Source organism: Lactuca virosa, chromosome 8 (genome assembly GCF_052849685.1).
Source record: "Lactuca virosa cultivar CGN04683 chromosome 8, Lactuca_virosa_CGN04683_v6, whole genome shotgun sequence".
Lineage (NCBI taxonomy): Eukaryota > Viridiplantae > Streptophyta > Magnoliopsida > Asterales > Asteraceae > Lactuca > Lactuca virosa.
In genome coordinates, this window is record NC_136433.1 from 7,447,270 (window position 1) to 7,464,062 (window position 16,793).

The window sequence follows — 16,793 nt, forward strand, 5'->3', positions numbered from 1 at the left end:
GTTATTCTCCCCTTTATCTCTTTTCCCACTGATGAGAATATATTGAACACCATTTCTTAATCTTGGTGAGAATCATGTGGGAGGATGTTTGGATGATGTGGCCATCTCTTTGGTGAGAATTATGCGTAAGAATCTCCAAAGCACTCTGCATAGCCTTAGAGTGCCCCCATGGGTGTTCAAACTAGTTCTTCTTTTCCACTTTCTTCCAATTATTCTTCATTGTTGAATACAATATCTTTTTTTTTTTTGGAAAAAAATGTTGAATATAATGACTTCATCACTCCATCAATAATTTTCTGCCAATGTTATATTTTCTTATGAAATTATGTACCGCAAAGCAAGCAATGACCATATTTCTTTGTATTTTAAATGGATAAGGATCTATTTGCTTTGGGGTTGGAAAACTTGCTTTCAGGACATCCATAAGCACATTCACTAGCATTTCTTGACTAATCATGGGCATGACTGAACTTTTTCTTCTTTATTTAAATAATCGAACCAAAATATCATATAAACAGAATAGTCGCAAAACCGACTAATGCTCAACCCTCATTGAGATTATTGCTAAAGAAACATTTATAAGAAAAATTGTTGGAAATAACCATGCATTTTACTTGTTTTACCAATATAGGCAATATAATTTATTATTTACCCATAGTATCAATCTACTTGTATTTATTTACTCATATAACAACATACTTGTCTTTCTTTACAAATGATAACAATATTTAACTCATAAATAACAACATACATGCATTTACTTAACAAATGTTGGCAACATACTTATAATTCTTTATTCATCAAACAACAATACATTCATTTACAGATAACAACATATAACAAATAAAGTATGATGCCAACATTGATAATAAAATATAAATATATTATTATTATTATTATTATTATAGGTAAAAATAAAATACATCACAGTTATCGATAAAGAAATATATATATATATATATATATATATATATATATATATATATATATATATATATATATATATATATATATATATATATATATATATATATATATATATATATATAGGTTATTCTTTTGTGCACATAACATACAAAATACATTCTTCATATTGGTAGATAAGGCAAAATTCATTCTTTATATTGGTAGATAAGGTAAAATACATTGTGATTCTCTATAATTTGTCTTAAATCATATAACTTAATAAAAAAAAGCTACGCAAAATATTTCAATATCAACATAAATATATAATAATAACCATGTGAATTTTCACAATTACAAATTACAGTTGAAAAAATATATAATAAGAACCCAAGTTCTATAACTTGGGTATATATATAATTACTAAAAAAATATCTGAATATACATTAGTCATTACTAATAATATTAGTGTAATGCATTCTTGAAACTTTTAAAAAGAAACCAAAAGTTTGACAAGATTTTGAACTTGGGTTACACGATTCCACTAAACCCACATACGTGTCGTGATAGCTCGAGCTTTTCGATAAAAAAGTGTCCCGCCTGCCGGCGACGGCCCAATCCGGTCGACTGTCGGTCTGCTCCGGGCAGATGTAACTGAACAGCGCGTGCATTAAAGTTGGCAATTTACATCACACTAAATCAAATCATAACCATCCATCTAAGTTTTCATACATTCCTTTAATTTTTAAAAGATCAAGAAAAAACCACTTATTATGTTTTTGTCTACTGACACTACCACCGTATGTCCGTACTATACCCATTTGTTGTTGAATTTGAGCTGCAAACTCATTGCTTTTTACATCACAACAACAATGAAACAAACAATTTCTTTAGAAGGTTCCGTCTTTTATGTTGTCAAGAATCGTATACCCAACCCAATGTTGCTTCCTTAACCATGTTTTTTTCTTTTCTTCCTGTTTTGTTTTCTAATTTCTTCTCTTGAGATGGATGAAATTGAAGGAAAAATTCTAGGGTTTTGAGATAAAAGGGGTTTTCTGTAAAGCTCTTGTGTTTTTCTTGAGGGTGGTGGATCTTCTAGATTATTGATGGAAATTGAAGAAAGTATTTATACTGTTTTACTATTTTTATAAATACTTTCGTTTAATTAATTAATTATTTATTTTATTTTTATTTTACAAAAAGGTATTATACCTAATTATATTTATTTATATCGTAGTCATACACTTAGAATCCTAAACACATAAGGTTTCCAGATCCGGTCGGCGACAGACCATAGATCCGAACAAATAATATCATATATGGAAAACATATAGCATTTAGCACATAAAAACATTTTAGACATATTTCCTAAAATATACTAGTGCTCGTGTCTAAAATATGGTAGACATTCATCTCACGATTATCATTTAGCATTCTAAGTTTAATACTAGAAATCCTACAAATTCCTAGTTCGCTTAAACTAATGCTCTGATACCGACTGTGACATCCCCAAATTTATCGGCCAGAAAAGACCGATTTAGTTTATGCTTTTAAAATAAAATCAGAGTAATCTTCCAAAAGATGTTGCGAAATTTGTCCCCAAAACGAAATATGATAAAAAATTTATCAAAACATTTCTTAAATAAATGTATTTTTATTATATAACAAAACCTCGGGATGTCATCTTCCGATACAGACCAAAAGCATAAACAATACTTTTTAAGCCTTACAACAGTTATTTATATCTACTGGCCTATAATCCAAAAATCTCTCGTCATCATCCAAACTATGCTCTGGGTCCACTACCTGTAATATAGAAAGCTAAGTGGGTCAGGCTTGGGAGCCTGGTAAGCATATAGGGTTTTCAACCCACAAATAATAATAAATTTATTAATTTCATCAACAAACAATAAATTTATTAATTTAATCAAACAACAATAACCTTGATTACCCGTTCCCGTTATCATCACTTTACGTCCCTAAACACCTATCATAAGGGACCTAGCCTAAGGATATTCATCGGGGTGACAACACTACTTTGGGAGATTCCTCAACAATTTATGTCAAATAAGGCAACCATGAGGGGGATGGAGTACACCAGCGAACATATAGTTCACCAACACCTACAGGTTGCGAGCCTGCTAGCGTTCCAGTGGACTGTCTAGAAAGGTCTGTGGTCGTCATCTATACTCCGCTAGATGACAACAACAACAACAACAACAACAACATCTAGGTCTCTCATCATTTTAACACACATCAACTATTTCATCTACTCATGTTTTACCCAACATATTTGTAGATAAAAATACATATACAATTTAAAATTTGTATAAAACATCTATTCAACACCCATCTCAAAGAAACAAACAATATAATTATACATAGCACGCATTTTATAGAATCGATATGTTTTCTCAAAAATCGGGTTTTACGCGGGCAGAGTTTCGTCTCGAAAAACACTTTTCTCGGGATCTTCGGGACTTGCTTATGATGTTAGGATGGTATTTTAGGGTTAGAGGTATTTATTGCAACTTAAAGGAAAGTATAGGGTGGGAGAATGGAAATTGTAAACGTAAATTTGGATGGCCTCGCTCACTATTTATAGTAGGCTGCTGACTTCAGAGCGCAGGGCGTACCTACAAGGAACGCAGGGCGTTCCTTCGGACGCAGCGCGTAGGTGCGAGACGCGTGTTCACTTATTCCGAGCTTCGTACGTGTCATCCATGCGAGGTGCTAGGTGGGTGACCCCGGACCAGGTGGCTGCGAACGCGGGGCGTTCCCTCAGACGCATGGCGTTCCCTTCGGATGAGCTTCGAAATGTGTGCCACAAACTTCAAAAATTCATAACTTTCACATACAAGTTCCGTTTTTGACGTTCTTTATATCCACGTGTAGGTAAAGTTATGCTCTACAACTTTCTTTTAGAATCCGTCGGCTAATTTTGACTTAAATTTTTAAAGTTATATTTTTAACAGGTCGGGACAGGAAAAGTCCTTTAAAAATTCATAACTTCTTCATCCGACGTCCGTTTTTGTCTGTCTTTTTACCGTTGAACTACTATCAACAAGATCTTCGATTCTCGTTTAGGTTGTTTCGGCTAAAAATCGTTCGATCTCATATTCGAACTTCGGGTTGTATACTGCTAAGCCAAAACTTAGAAAAATCATAACTTCCTCATACGAAGTCAGATTTGGACATTCTTTTTATGCACGCTCTCGGTTTAACGTATACTACGACTTTCCTTTAGATCACTAATGCTAAAAAGCACTTTATCGTAAATTCACTTTTTACGTCACACAGCGTCGTACCGGTTCTGTCGCGAAACTTCGACAGGTCATAACTTATTTGTTATAACTCGGATTTCGGTATTCTTTATATCTCCGGAATCCTTGTTTCGACCACTACAACTTTCTTCATAGATATCGACTTCATCTAACATTTATTTTCGACGCTTATTTTTATACTTAACTTATTAAATCATAATAATTAAGCATAAAACACATAATAATCAAATAATACATCTTATTATTTCAAAACAAGTTACAAATGTTGGCCTAGACTATTACATCATCATTAATGCTTAGCCTAGAAACACAGGCGTTACAATTCTCTCCCCCTTAGGATGATTCTGTCCCCGGAATCATACATCAGCAAACAAATACGGATAGCGACTTATCATGTCACTCTCCGTTTCCCATGTGAGATTTGGCCTATTCGTATGTTTCCATCGCACAAGCACTAAATCGACAATCTTGCGTCGCAACTTCTTAGTCTTATGGTCAACAATTGCCTCAGGTTCTTCAATTAACCTCTTGCTTTCATCCAACCTTAATTCAGAAATTGGAATTATGTCGGGAACTTTTCCCGTGAACTTCCTCAAATAACACACGTGGAAAGTGTTATGAATACCATCTAGTTCTTCTGGTAGTTCTGGCTTGTAAGCTTGATTCCCAATCCTCTGAAGAACTTTAAACGGTCCAGTAAACCTTGGACTCAACTTTCCTCTTTTACCAAATCTTATAAGTCCCTTCCACGGCGAGACTTTAAGTAAAACCGAATCTCCAACTTCGAATGTTATCGGTTGTCTTTTCTTGTCAGCATAGCTCTTTTGACGATCCTAAGCTGCTAACATCCTTTCCCTAATCACTTTTAGCTTTTCAGCAGTTTGATGAACTATCTCGGGTCCCATAAACTGCTTTTCTACAGCTTCAAGCCAACATGACGGCGTTCGACACTTTTGTCCATACAAAACGTGATAATGTGCCATCTTGATGCTCGAGTGGAAACTATTATTGTAGGAAAATTCTACTAGAGGTAAATGTTCATCCCAGTTACCTTGGAATTCCAGGGTACATGCTCTTAGCATATCCTCCAATGTTTGAATTGTTCATTCGCTCTGACCATCAGTTTGCGGATGGTAGGCTGCACTTAGACACAATTTCGTACTCAATTCCTCTTGTAGACTTCTCCAAAACCTTGACGTGAAACGACTATCACGATCTGATACAATCATTAAAGGAACACCGTGAAGTCTCACTATCTCCTTCACGTAGGCATTTGCAAGTTTATCCATAGACCATTTTCCATTGGCTTCTATGAAGTGTGCACTTTTAGTAAACCGATCAACGACCACCCAAATCATGTCGTGACCGCTCTTCGTTCTGGGCAGTTTAGTCACGAAATTTGTGGTGATGTCTTCCCATTTACCCATGGCTACAGGTAAAGGTTCTAAACCCCCATCCGGTTTATGATGTTGTGCCTTAACCCTCGCACATGTCACACACTCGGCCACATACTTTACAACATCGAGCTTCATCGTCGGCCACCAGTAGTAGGGTTTCAGGTCCCTATACATTTTCGTACTGTCGGGATGAATCGAGTACATGGTCTTGTGAGCTTCTTCCATCAGAAGATCTCTTATTCCTCCCGTCTTAGGTACCCAAATCCTATCTTGGAATACCTTTAGTCCTTGACCGTTTGTATCGAACACTAACGTTTTGCCCAAACGTTCTTCCTTTCGGTCATTTTTCTCTAAAGCTTCTACTTGAGATTTCTTGATACTTTCTACAATCGTCGAGACAACTTCGATTCTTAATGCTCTTGGCCTTTTCTTTTCAAGACTCACTTTTCGGCTTAAAAGCATCGGCTACAACATTTGCTTTACCAGGGTGGTAAAGGATTTCAAAATCGTAATCCTTAAGCAACTCTAGCCAACGTCGTTGTCTCATATTCAATTCCTTCTGATTAAAGAGATATTGAAGACTCTTATGCTCAGTATTTGTGCCATAAAGATAATGCCTCCATATCTTTAGGGCAAATACTACCGCTGCCAACTCCAAATCATGAGTGGGGTAGTTATTTTCATGTTCTTTCAATTTCCTCGATGCATATGCTATCACTTTATCCCTTTGAGTCAGAACACAACCAAACCAAACTCCAGATGCATCGCTATAAACTGCGAAGTCTTCAACTCCTTCAGGTAAAGAAAGAATCGGTGGTTCACACAATTTCTTCTTTAACTTCTCAAAAGCTTCCTTATACTTCTCACTCCAAGTATAAGTAGCTCTCTTGTGGGTCAAAGCTGTCAATGGAGCAGCTATCGAAGAAAAGCCTTGGATAAATCTTCGGTAATATCCAGCTAATCCCAGAAAGCTTCGGATCTCCGTGGGACTTTTCTGTTGTTCCCACTTCATCACAGCTTCAATCTTCGTTGGGTCAACCATTATTCCTTCTTGGTTAACCACATGACCCAAAAAATGGACTTCTTGAATCCAAAAATCACATTTGGAGAACTTTGCATACAACTTCTCCTTTTTCAGAACTTCTAACACTTCTCGCAGATGCTTTTCATGCTCCTACTTGCTTTTTGAATCAATCAAAATATCATCTATGAACACTATCACGGATTTATAGAGGAATGGTTTACAAACCTTGTTCATCAAATCCATGAATGCTGCTAGAGCATTGGTTAGTCCAAACGACATAACCAAGAACTCATAGTGTCCATATCTTGTTCTGAATGCAGTTTTCTCAATATCATGCTCTCTTACCTTTGGCTGATGATATCCTAACCTAAGATCGATCTTCGATAAATAGATCGAACCTTGCAGATGATCGAACAGGTCATCAATCCTTGGCAACGGGTACTTGTTCTTTATTGTGGCCTTGTTCAGCTCTCTGTAATCTATGCACATTCTCATGCTCCCATCTTTCTTCTTTACGAATAACATTGGAGCTCCCCAGGGTGATGAACTAGGTCTAATGAAATCGTTGTCCAACAACTCCTGAAGTTGCGTCATAAGCTCCTTCATCTCCGTCGGTGCTAATCGATATGAGGCTTTTTCTATTGGTGTTGTTCCTGGTAACAAGTCTATTCTAAACTCCACTTGTCTATCAGGAGCAATTCAGGAAGATTTTTGGGAAAAACTTTCGGATATTCACACACCACTGGTATACTTTGCATATCCTTTTTCTCCTTCTTAGCATCGATCACGATTGTCAAGTATGAGGTGCATCCTTAAGACAAACATTTTCTGGCTTTCATTAGGGAAATGATTCCAGAACTTACTATGTGCTTGTCTTCGTATACCATAAATGACTCTTTTCCAGGCGGGTTTACCCTCACTATCTTATTCTTGCACAATATCTCGACATCATTGGCGCTAAGCCAATCTATTCCTAGAACGATGTCGAAACCATTCAACTCAATGGGTAACAGCTCCTCGTGGAATTCGTTTCCGTTTAAGTCGATGACAATATTCCTAATACAATCGCTAACAGGTATGAATTTGCCACTAGCAACTTCTACAATTAGGGCATCAACAAGTTTTTCTATAGGCAATGCTAGTCTTTCACCAAATTTATGTGGTATAAAGGAGTAATTCGCTCCGGAATCAAACAATAAATTGGCAGGCAATCCATTTACAAGAAAGGTACCTGAAGCGACATCCGTGCATCCTTTGCGACTTCCAATGTCATCGTAAAAGCTCTGGCTTTTGGCTTTGGTGGGAGATTAGGCCTTGCTGCCTCTTTCTTCTTCGGGCAATCCTTCAAAATGTGCCCCTCTTCATTGCACCCATCACATACTTTCTTATTGAGGGTGCATTCATTGGCGTAATGCCCAGGCGTTCCACATTTGTAACAAGTGACTTCCTCACTACATTTCCCAACATGTTTCTTCTTACACTTGTCACACCACTTCGCTTCGGTTCCTCCTCGGAATTTCCTCAAACCAAAATTTGAAAACTTGTTCTTCTTATTGGAACCTGAAGTTCCTTCAAACTTTCTCTTTTCGCCAACTTCAACCTTGCTGGCGGCTCTCCCCTTAATCATATCTTCAATAGACTTGGCAGCCCAAATAGCTGCCTCCAAAGTAAGTGCCTGACCCACTGGCACCGTATACTCCCATGGAAGTCCCTTTGCGTACCTGTCAATTTTTGTCAGTTTATCTGGGACAATACGCAATGCATACTCCATTTTGTCTGTGAAGTTATTGGTGTATTCATCAATGGACATGCTTCCCTTCTTTAATGTCAGAAATTGGTTTTCTAGCTCAAGCACATTTTGGGCCGAGCAGTACTTGCGCTTGAATTGCACCAAGAACTCCGCCCAAGTCAGTTGCAGCGACTCATTAGGGCTTAGGGTCTTTCCTAGAGTGTTCCACCAGCTAACAACGCCACCTCTGAACTGACGCACTGCAAATGTGGTTTGTAACTTTCCTTGGCAACCACATGTCATGAAAGCCAATTCCATTTCCGAGATCCAATCCATTACTCTGACGAGATCTTCTTTTCCAGTGAAAGTTGATGGCTTTCAAGTCATAAAGTTTATCTGGGACAATACGCAATGCATACTCCATTTTGTCTGTGAAGTTATTGGTGTATTCATCAATGGACATGCTTCCCTTCTTTAATGTCAGAAATTGGTTTTCTAGCTCAAGCACATTTTGGGCCGAGCAGTACTTGCGCTTGAATTGCACCAAGAACTCTGCCCAAGTCAGTTGCAGCGGCTCATTAGGGCTTAGGGTCTTTCCTAGAGTGTTCCACCAGCTAACAACGCCACCTCTGAACTGACGCACTGCAAATGTGGTTTGTAACTTTCCTTGGTAACCACATGTCATGAAGGCCAATTCCATTTCCGAGATCCAATCCATTACTCTGACGGGATCTTCTTTTCCAGTGAAAGTTGATGGCTTTCAAGTCATAAAGTTTATCTGGGACAATACGCAATGGATACTCCATTTTGTCTGTGAAGTTATTGGTGTATTCATCAATGGACATGCTTCCCTTCTTTAATGTCAGAAATTGGTTTTCTAGCTCAAGCACATTTTGGGCCGAGCAGTACTTGCGCTTGAATTGCACCAAGAACTCTGCCCAAGTCAGTTGCAGCGGCTCATTAGGGCTTAGGGTCTTTCCTAGAGTGTTCCACCAGCTAACAGCGCCACCTCTGAACTGACGCACTGCAAATGTGGTTTGTAACTTTCCTTGGCAACCACATGTCATGAAGGCCAATTCCATTTCCGAGATCCAATCCATTACTCTGACGGGATCTTCTTTTCCAGTGAAAGTTGATGGCTTTCAAGTCATAAAGTCTTTATACTTGCATCCATTTCTCTCCACTCCATCCTCTTGGTTATTCCTCCTAACAACAAGCAGTTCAGTTTGACCAACAGATCTACTGTAATTCTCTTCCTCAGACTGAATGTCATTTAATTCAGGTTGTTCAACAGGCATTGAAGGTTCATTCCTGTTGTTCAGCAATAGTTGTCTCATTTCTTCCCTTTGTTCAGCCATCATTGTCTGAATCATGGCTTGGACTGCACCCATTGTGATCGGTTCTGGTGCAGCTTCTACTATTGGCACCTGTTCCATCACTTGGGGTTGAGGTTGCTGATTTCTATCTGCATTTCCAACTCCACTTCGGGTTCTTGCCATTTTTATATATACACCTAATTAGGCGAATTTATATCTTTATTCACGATAGACGTTTAAATCTTCATTATCACTCCGAAACGTTTACATGTTAGTTCTAATATCGTAGTCATACGCTTAGAATCCTAAACACATAAGGTTTCCAGATCCGGTCGGCAACAGACCATAGATCCGAACAAATAACATCATATATGGAAAACATATAATATTTAGCACATAAAAGAATTTTAGGCATCTTTCCTAAAATATACTAGTGCTCGTGTCTAAAATATGGTAGACACTCATATCACGATTATTACTTAGCATTCTAAGTTTAAATCTAGAAATCCTACAAATTCCTAGTTCGCTTAAACTAATGCTCTGATACCAACTGTGACATCCCCAAATTTCTCGGCCAGAAAAGACCGATTTAGTTTATGCTTTTAAAATAAAATCAGAGTAATCTTCCAAAAGATGTTGCGGAATTTGTCCCCAAAACGAAATATGATAAAAATTTATCAAATCATTTCTTAAAGAAATGTATTTTCATTATATAACAAAACCTCGGGATGTCATGTTCCGATACAGACCAAAAGCATAAACAGTACATTCTAAGCCTTACAATAGTTATTTACATCTACTGGCCTATAATCCAAAAATCTTTCGTCATCATCTAAACTATGCTCTGGGTCCACTACCTGTAATATAGAAAGCTGAGTGGGTCAGGCTTGGGAGCCTGGTGAGCATATAGGGTTTTCAACCCACAAATAATAATAAATTTATTAATTTCATCAACCAACAATAAATTTATTAATTTAATCAAACAACAATAACCTTGATTACCTGTTCCCATTATCCTCACTTTACGTCCCTAAACACCTATCATAAGGGACCTAGCCTAAGGATATTCATCGGGGTGACAACATTGCTTTGGGGGATTCCTCAGCAATTTATGTCAAATAAGGCAACCATGAGGGCGATGGAGTACACCAGCGAACATATAGTTCACCAACACCTACAGGTTGCGAGCCTGCTAGCGTTCCACTTGACTATCTAGAAAGGTCTGTGGTCGTCATCTATACTCCGCTAGATGACAACAACAAAAACAACAACATCGATGCCTCTCATCATTTTAACACACATAAACTATATCATCTACCCATGTTTTACCCAACATATTTGTAGATAAAAATACATATACAGTTTAAAACTTGTATAAAACATCTATTCAACGCCCATCTCAAATAAACAAACAATATAATTACACATAACACGTATTTTATAGAAAATACTTCATATCTATGTGTAAGATGAAAGTGACTACACGCTCACGTGATAAGACGGCGGTTGGACAACACTTCGTCCCTTAAAACAATCTTTTTCGATAAAACCGAGATGTTTTCTCAAAAACCGGGTTTTACGCGGGCAAAGTTTCGTCTCGAAAAACACTTTTCTCGGGATCTTCGGGACTTGCTTATGATGCTAGGATGGTATTTTAGGGTTAGAGGTATTTATTGCAACTTAAAGGAAAGTATAGGATGGGAGAATGGAAATTGTAAACGTAAATTCGGATGGCCTCACTCACTATTTATAGTAGGCTGCTGACTTCAGAGCGCAGGGCATACCTGCGAGGAACGCAGGGCGTTCCTTCGGACGCAACGCGTAGGTGCGAGACGCGTGTTCACTTATTCCGAGCTTCGTACGTGTCATCCATGCGAGGTGCTAGGTGGCTGACCCCGGACCAGGTCGTTGCGAACGCGAGGCGTTCCCTCGGACGCATGGCGTTCCCTTCGGATGAGCTTTGAAATGTGTGCCACAAACTTCAAAAATTAATAACTTTCACATACGAGCTCCGTTTTTGAAGTTCTTTATATCCACGCATAGGTAAAATTATTTTTTACAACTTTCGTTTAGACTCCGTCGGCTAATTTTGATTTAAATTTTTAAAGTTATATTTTTAATAGGCGGGGACAGGAAAGGTCCGTTAAAAATTCATAACTTCTTCATCCGACGTCCGTTTTCATCTGTCTTTTTACCGTTGAACTACTATCAAACAGATCTTCGACTCTCGTTTAGGTTGTTTCGGCTAAAAATCGTTCGATCTCATATTCGAACTACTAAAATCGTTCGATTCTCGTTTAGGTTGTTTCTAAGCAAAAACTTATAAAAATCATAACTTCCTCATATGAAGTCAGATTTGGACATTCTTTCTATGCACACTCTCGGTTTAACGTATACTACGATTTTCGTTTAGATCACTAATGCTAAAAAGGACTTTATCGTAAATTCACTTTTTACGTCACACAGCGTCGTGTCGGTTCTGTCGCGAAACTTCGACAGGTCATAACTTATTCGTTATAACTCGGATTTAAGTATTCTTTATATCTACGGAATCTTTGTTTCGACCACTACAACTTTCTTCATAGATATCGGCTTCATCTAACATTTATTTTCGACGATTATTTTTATCATTAACTTATTAAATCATAATAATTAAGCATAAAACACATAATAATCAAATAATACATCTTATTATTTCAAAACAAGTTAAAAAGGTTGGCATAGACTATTACATCATCATTAATGCCTAGCCTAGAAACACGGGAGTTACAATATATTTATTAGAAATAATATTATTTAATTAAAAATTAATGAGATTTTAATTGGAATTAATTTGATTAATTAAAAGTCGAAGGACTAAATGTGAAAATGTTTAAAAGTTGAACATTGACCAATTATACAACCTCCCATGAGGGGTGACGAATTCTAGATGGTTAAGGAGCTTTTCTTGGGCATTAAGGAAGCCTATGAATTATTAGGGAGCAAGAAAAATGATAAGGGCTTATCTAAGGAAATCTGCATTATCGTTAGCCTTTCTATCACCTATATAAAACCCCTTTGGTTATGAAATTAGAAATTCACCTCATTCCAAAGAGAATTTCAAAATTTCTCTTCCTCCTTCTCTCTCTCTTCTTTAGCCTCCAACTTGCTAGGATTTGGGTGTGAGCCATTAGAGGCACGAGACTTCTGGTGCTTGCTTTCTAAAGACCAATAAAGGAAGGATTACTAGTTTATTTGCAATAATAAACTAAGGTATGTATTTTCTAATAACCCTTTTAGTGATTTTTGAAAATAGCAATGTAGTTCTAGGGTTCTTGATATTCAATAGTTGTTTGCAAATCATAGTGGGAACATATATCCTTTTAGGGTGCATGTGAACTTAGGGATTGCACTTTTCCGCCAAAAATAGATTTTTTTGTAACATATAAAACCCATGAGTGGTATCATAGAGATTGTTCTCATTGATCTTGCACAAAGTTGAATAGATTAAAATTAGGGTTTATAGAAACTAAACCCTAAGGAGGCAAATTTCGAAATCTCCATAGGGTTCTTGAAACCCTAGCCTCCACCCTAGTTTTTTCAAAATTTGCAAGGGTTTTAGAAACGCTAGCCCCTTGCCTAATTTTTGAAATTTAAGGATCCCTTTTAGGGTTTACCTTGTTTCCTTATTTGTTATTTTAAAAACCTTAAAATTTGAACAATTAAAACATGATAAACTCTAGCCTATTTTCGAAAGATAGAGGTGTTAGGTCATAAATTGTGGTTTATACTTTGATTTTCATAAGCTATTAGAGTTCTTGGTCTATGATTGAAAACAACATGTTTTGGTGTTGCTTGGACCGAAATTACATGTGATTTCGGTTGGGTTTAATGTTGTTTTGTTTGGGTTTTAGGCTTGGGCTTGGTTATTAGGTCTATGTATAAATAGTTTCATTTGAGCCTTGTAAAGGGTTGGGGACGTTTTTGGGGGCTGCCATAAGCTTAGAACGTGATTTGGAGAGAAACAAGAGAGAACCAAGTGTAATCAAGAATATTATGTACCCGACTATTCAATAATATTGTGCATTGAAGATTAATTATCTTGTTCTTATTCATCTTATATCTTGCATTATACACTTTGATTGGGATTCCGCACAATCAAAGTGAATCCGATTGATACGTAGGAGAATTCGGGACTTACAAGTGGTATCAGACCAAGGATTGGTAGAATCGGGTTATTGCAAAATATTTTTAAGAGTTTTTCTAGGAGTTTCTTAGTGTTTTTATTTTATTTTTGACAAAATTTTGGCCATTGTTCTTCGTGTTCTTCATTATTTTGGAGTTTTGATCGAGTTTGACATTAAAAAGTTGAAAATTTTGTGTTTTTGGCAAGTTTTTGGGGGATTTTGGTCGAAATTTGCGAGATTCCGGCGGCACTCTTCGGATTTCGGTCCAACCCTAGAGGATCTCGGAGGCACAACAGCGTTTTCGGACGGATTCGCACATTCTCGGTTTCGAAGTCCTTGGCCTCGTTCTCGGTCCAAAGCTTCGGAGTTTTCGGTCAGCAGTTCTCGGTCAAGCTGTTTTCGGTCTACTTAAGTGTTTTCGATGCGAGACTTCTCGGTGTGGATGAGAAGCCTCGCAATTTCGGTCTAAAAAATCAAAATTTCGGTTTTGAAGCCTCGTTTTCGGCCTAAAGTTTTGACTTTCAACTTTTGACTTTCAAGCTTGACTTTTGACTTTCAACTTTCAAGTTTCACGTTTGACCTTCAAGTTTGACTTTCAAGTTTGCCTTTCGAGGTTTCAAGTCAAAGGGTAAATTTTTCTTGGTTTCACAATCAGTTTTATGTTTGGTAAATTATTCTTTTTAGTGAATAATAAGTTCATCAATCACAAAAGAGGTCAATGAAACTTCCTGTTCTCAAGCCTGTAGTGATACAGTTAAACTTCTTCGTGATCAAATTGATATATTACGTAGAGACAATGTGGACCTTAGGTATGAAGGATACACTCTCAAAAAGGCCCAAAAACCCTTAAAAATCAATTAGAGGCCAAAACCAAGGACTTTAGAAAACTTCAAGCATAATACAACACTAAATGTGAGCACTATGATTATGCTCAAGTAAAGATTGCCAGTCTAACTGTCGAGCTTGACACATTGAAAAATAAGTTTGAAAATGCAGACTTTAATTTTAAAAAATTTAATGTGTCAAGTAAGAAAGTTGAGTCCATGATAGAAAAACAATTAAAATTTAAAGATAATCAGAATAAGGGTCTAGGGTATCATAGTGTTCCACCTCCTTTCAATGATAACTATACCCCGCCCATTGAAACCAATGATGTAGAAATACCTGCTCAGTTTGGCCCGCCCCCTGTACCAGCTTCAGTTAAGACTTAACAATTTGGCCCAACTGATAATATTGAGGTGAACGGTACTAATGCTTCTACTTCATGTGCAGGTAAAGTAGTGGAATATGTGAAAAAGGAGAACATAAATAATTATACTTCTGTTAATTTTGGTGACTGTCAAACCAATGTCTCTTTGAACTCTGAATTTGTTGCTTCTAATTCTGTTACTTCTAATAAACCTGTTGTTGGTAAATACAGGTCACCAAAACAAGCGAAACAGACTGCTTGCTGTAAGTGTGCTTGTGGTAACAATCACAGACAAGGCTTGGGTACGCTACCAGGGACAGGCATAAACAACTTCTACGTGAAGAAACAGACATGTTTCCACTGTGGAACACCTCGACACATTGCTATAAATTGTCCAAATCGTGCATATGTTCCCTACTATGCACAAGGTTGGCAGAACGTGCCTAGATAGAGATCCTCCAAAAGAAACCCTTCGAGGTCACGTTCACACAATGGTGACTGGAATACTAAGAAAGGCACAAATAAATCTCCCAAGGACAAGAAGTGAATGTCTGACAAGAAGCCAAATTCAAGAGATGGTTTTGTTAGACAACGATCGGTTAGGTCGAAGTCATCTCGGCGGTCGGTTTCAAATTCTAAAACGAGTGTTGAGGTATCCATCCGATCAAACAAGAAATGGGTTAAACCTGACTACAGATGGGTACCAAAAGTTCACACTTCCAAATCATCTAATGATTCTAACATTTCTTCATCTTCTGTGTGTGATAAATAGGATATGTCATGGGAAAGAGTACCGTATGTAGATAGTGATGGTCAACCCAGTTTCAAAATGGACTGGGTTTCAAAGACCAACTGATCCTGCACTCTGTGCTGGAGCAGCTATGGAGGAATATCATCAGACTTCTGTAGGTTGATAGTGGCTGTTCCAGGCACATGATAGGAGACATCTATCAACTACACAACATTCAGAACTTTAAGTGAGGGCATGTGTCCTTTGCGGGAAAAGAAGAAAGAAAGTATCACAAATGGGGATCGTACTTAACGGCGTGTTGAATTTTGAGTTTGTTAACTTCGTTCCAGAATTGAAACACAGTTGAGGCTGAATTCGTTGCTGCGTCTGCTTGTTGTTATCAAGTCATCTGAATGCGTCTTCAGATGCTGAAATACGGTTTGAATTCTTCGATACTCCTGAGTTTTTCTTAAAAATGATTCGTTTCAAAGACAAAATTTTATTTTTTTTGTTTAAATTTGCGCATTTATTTTCTTTCTTCCTCATGCACAAATTTAAGGGGGAGAAATAAAAAAAAATCATCATAAAATTAGAAAAATCCCAAAGACATGTTTTCTTTCGTAAGTACTTTTGGGAAGTGATATGAAGTTTAGTGTTAAAGGGAGATATGAAATGCGTGTAATGCACTAAAGCTAAATTGTTTAGACTCTGTGTTCAATGTGCTGGTAGGCACGAAGGATTCAAAATTAATGGACTAGAGACAACTGACAATGAAAGGACTAGACAATGTTAACTCATCTGGACTTAGATAGTTTCATTTGGACTGACCATACGACGCTTGGATAGATTGAGCAGTGAGATAAACAAGGGAGCCTACGAGATACATTAAAGTTACTTATCATCTAGAACTGTGGCTCAACATTTCTTCGATGTACGGACTAATGTCCTTAATTCTGGTGATGATAGGGTGACTGGGGGGTTCTGATAAAGTAGGCCAGTGTGAAATTGTTTTTCTTTCTTATCCTATCTGTGAGTCATATGTTGCCCCCTTTGCG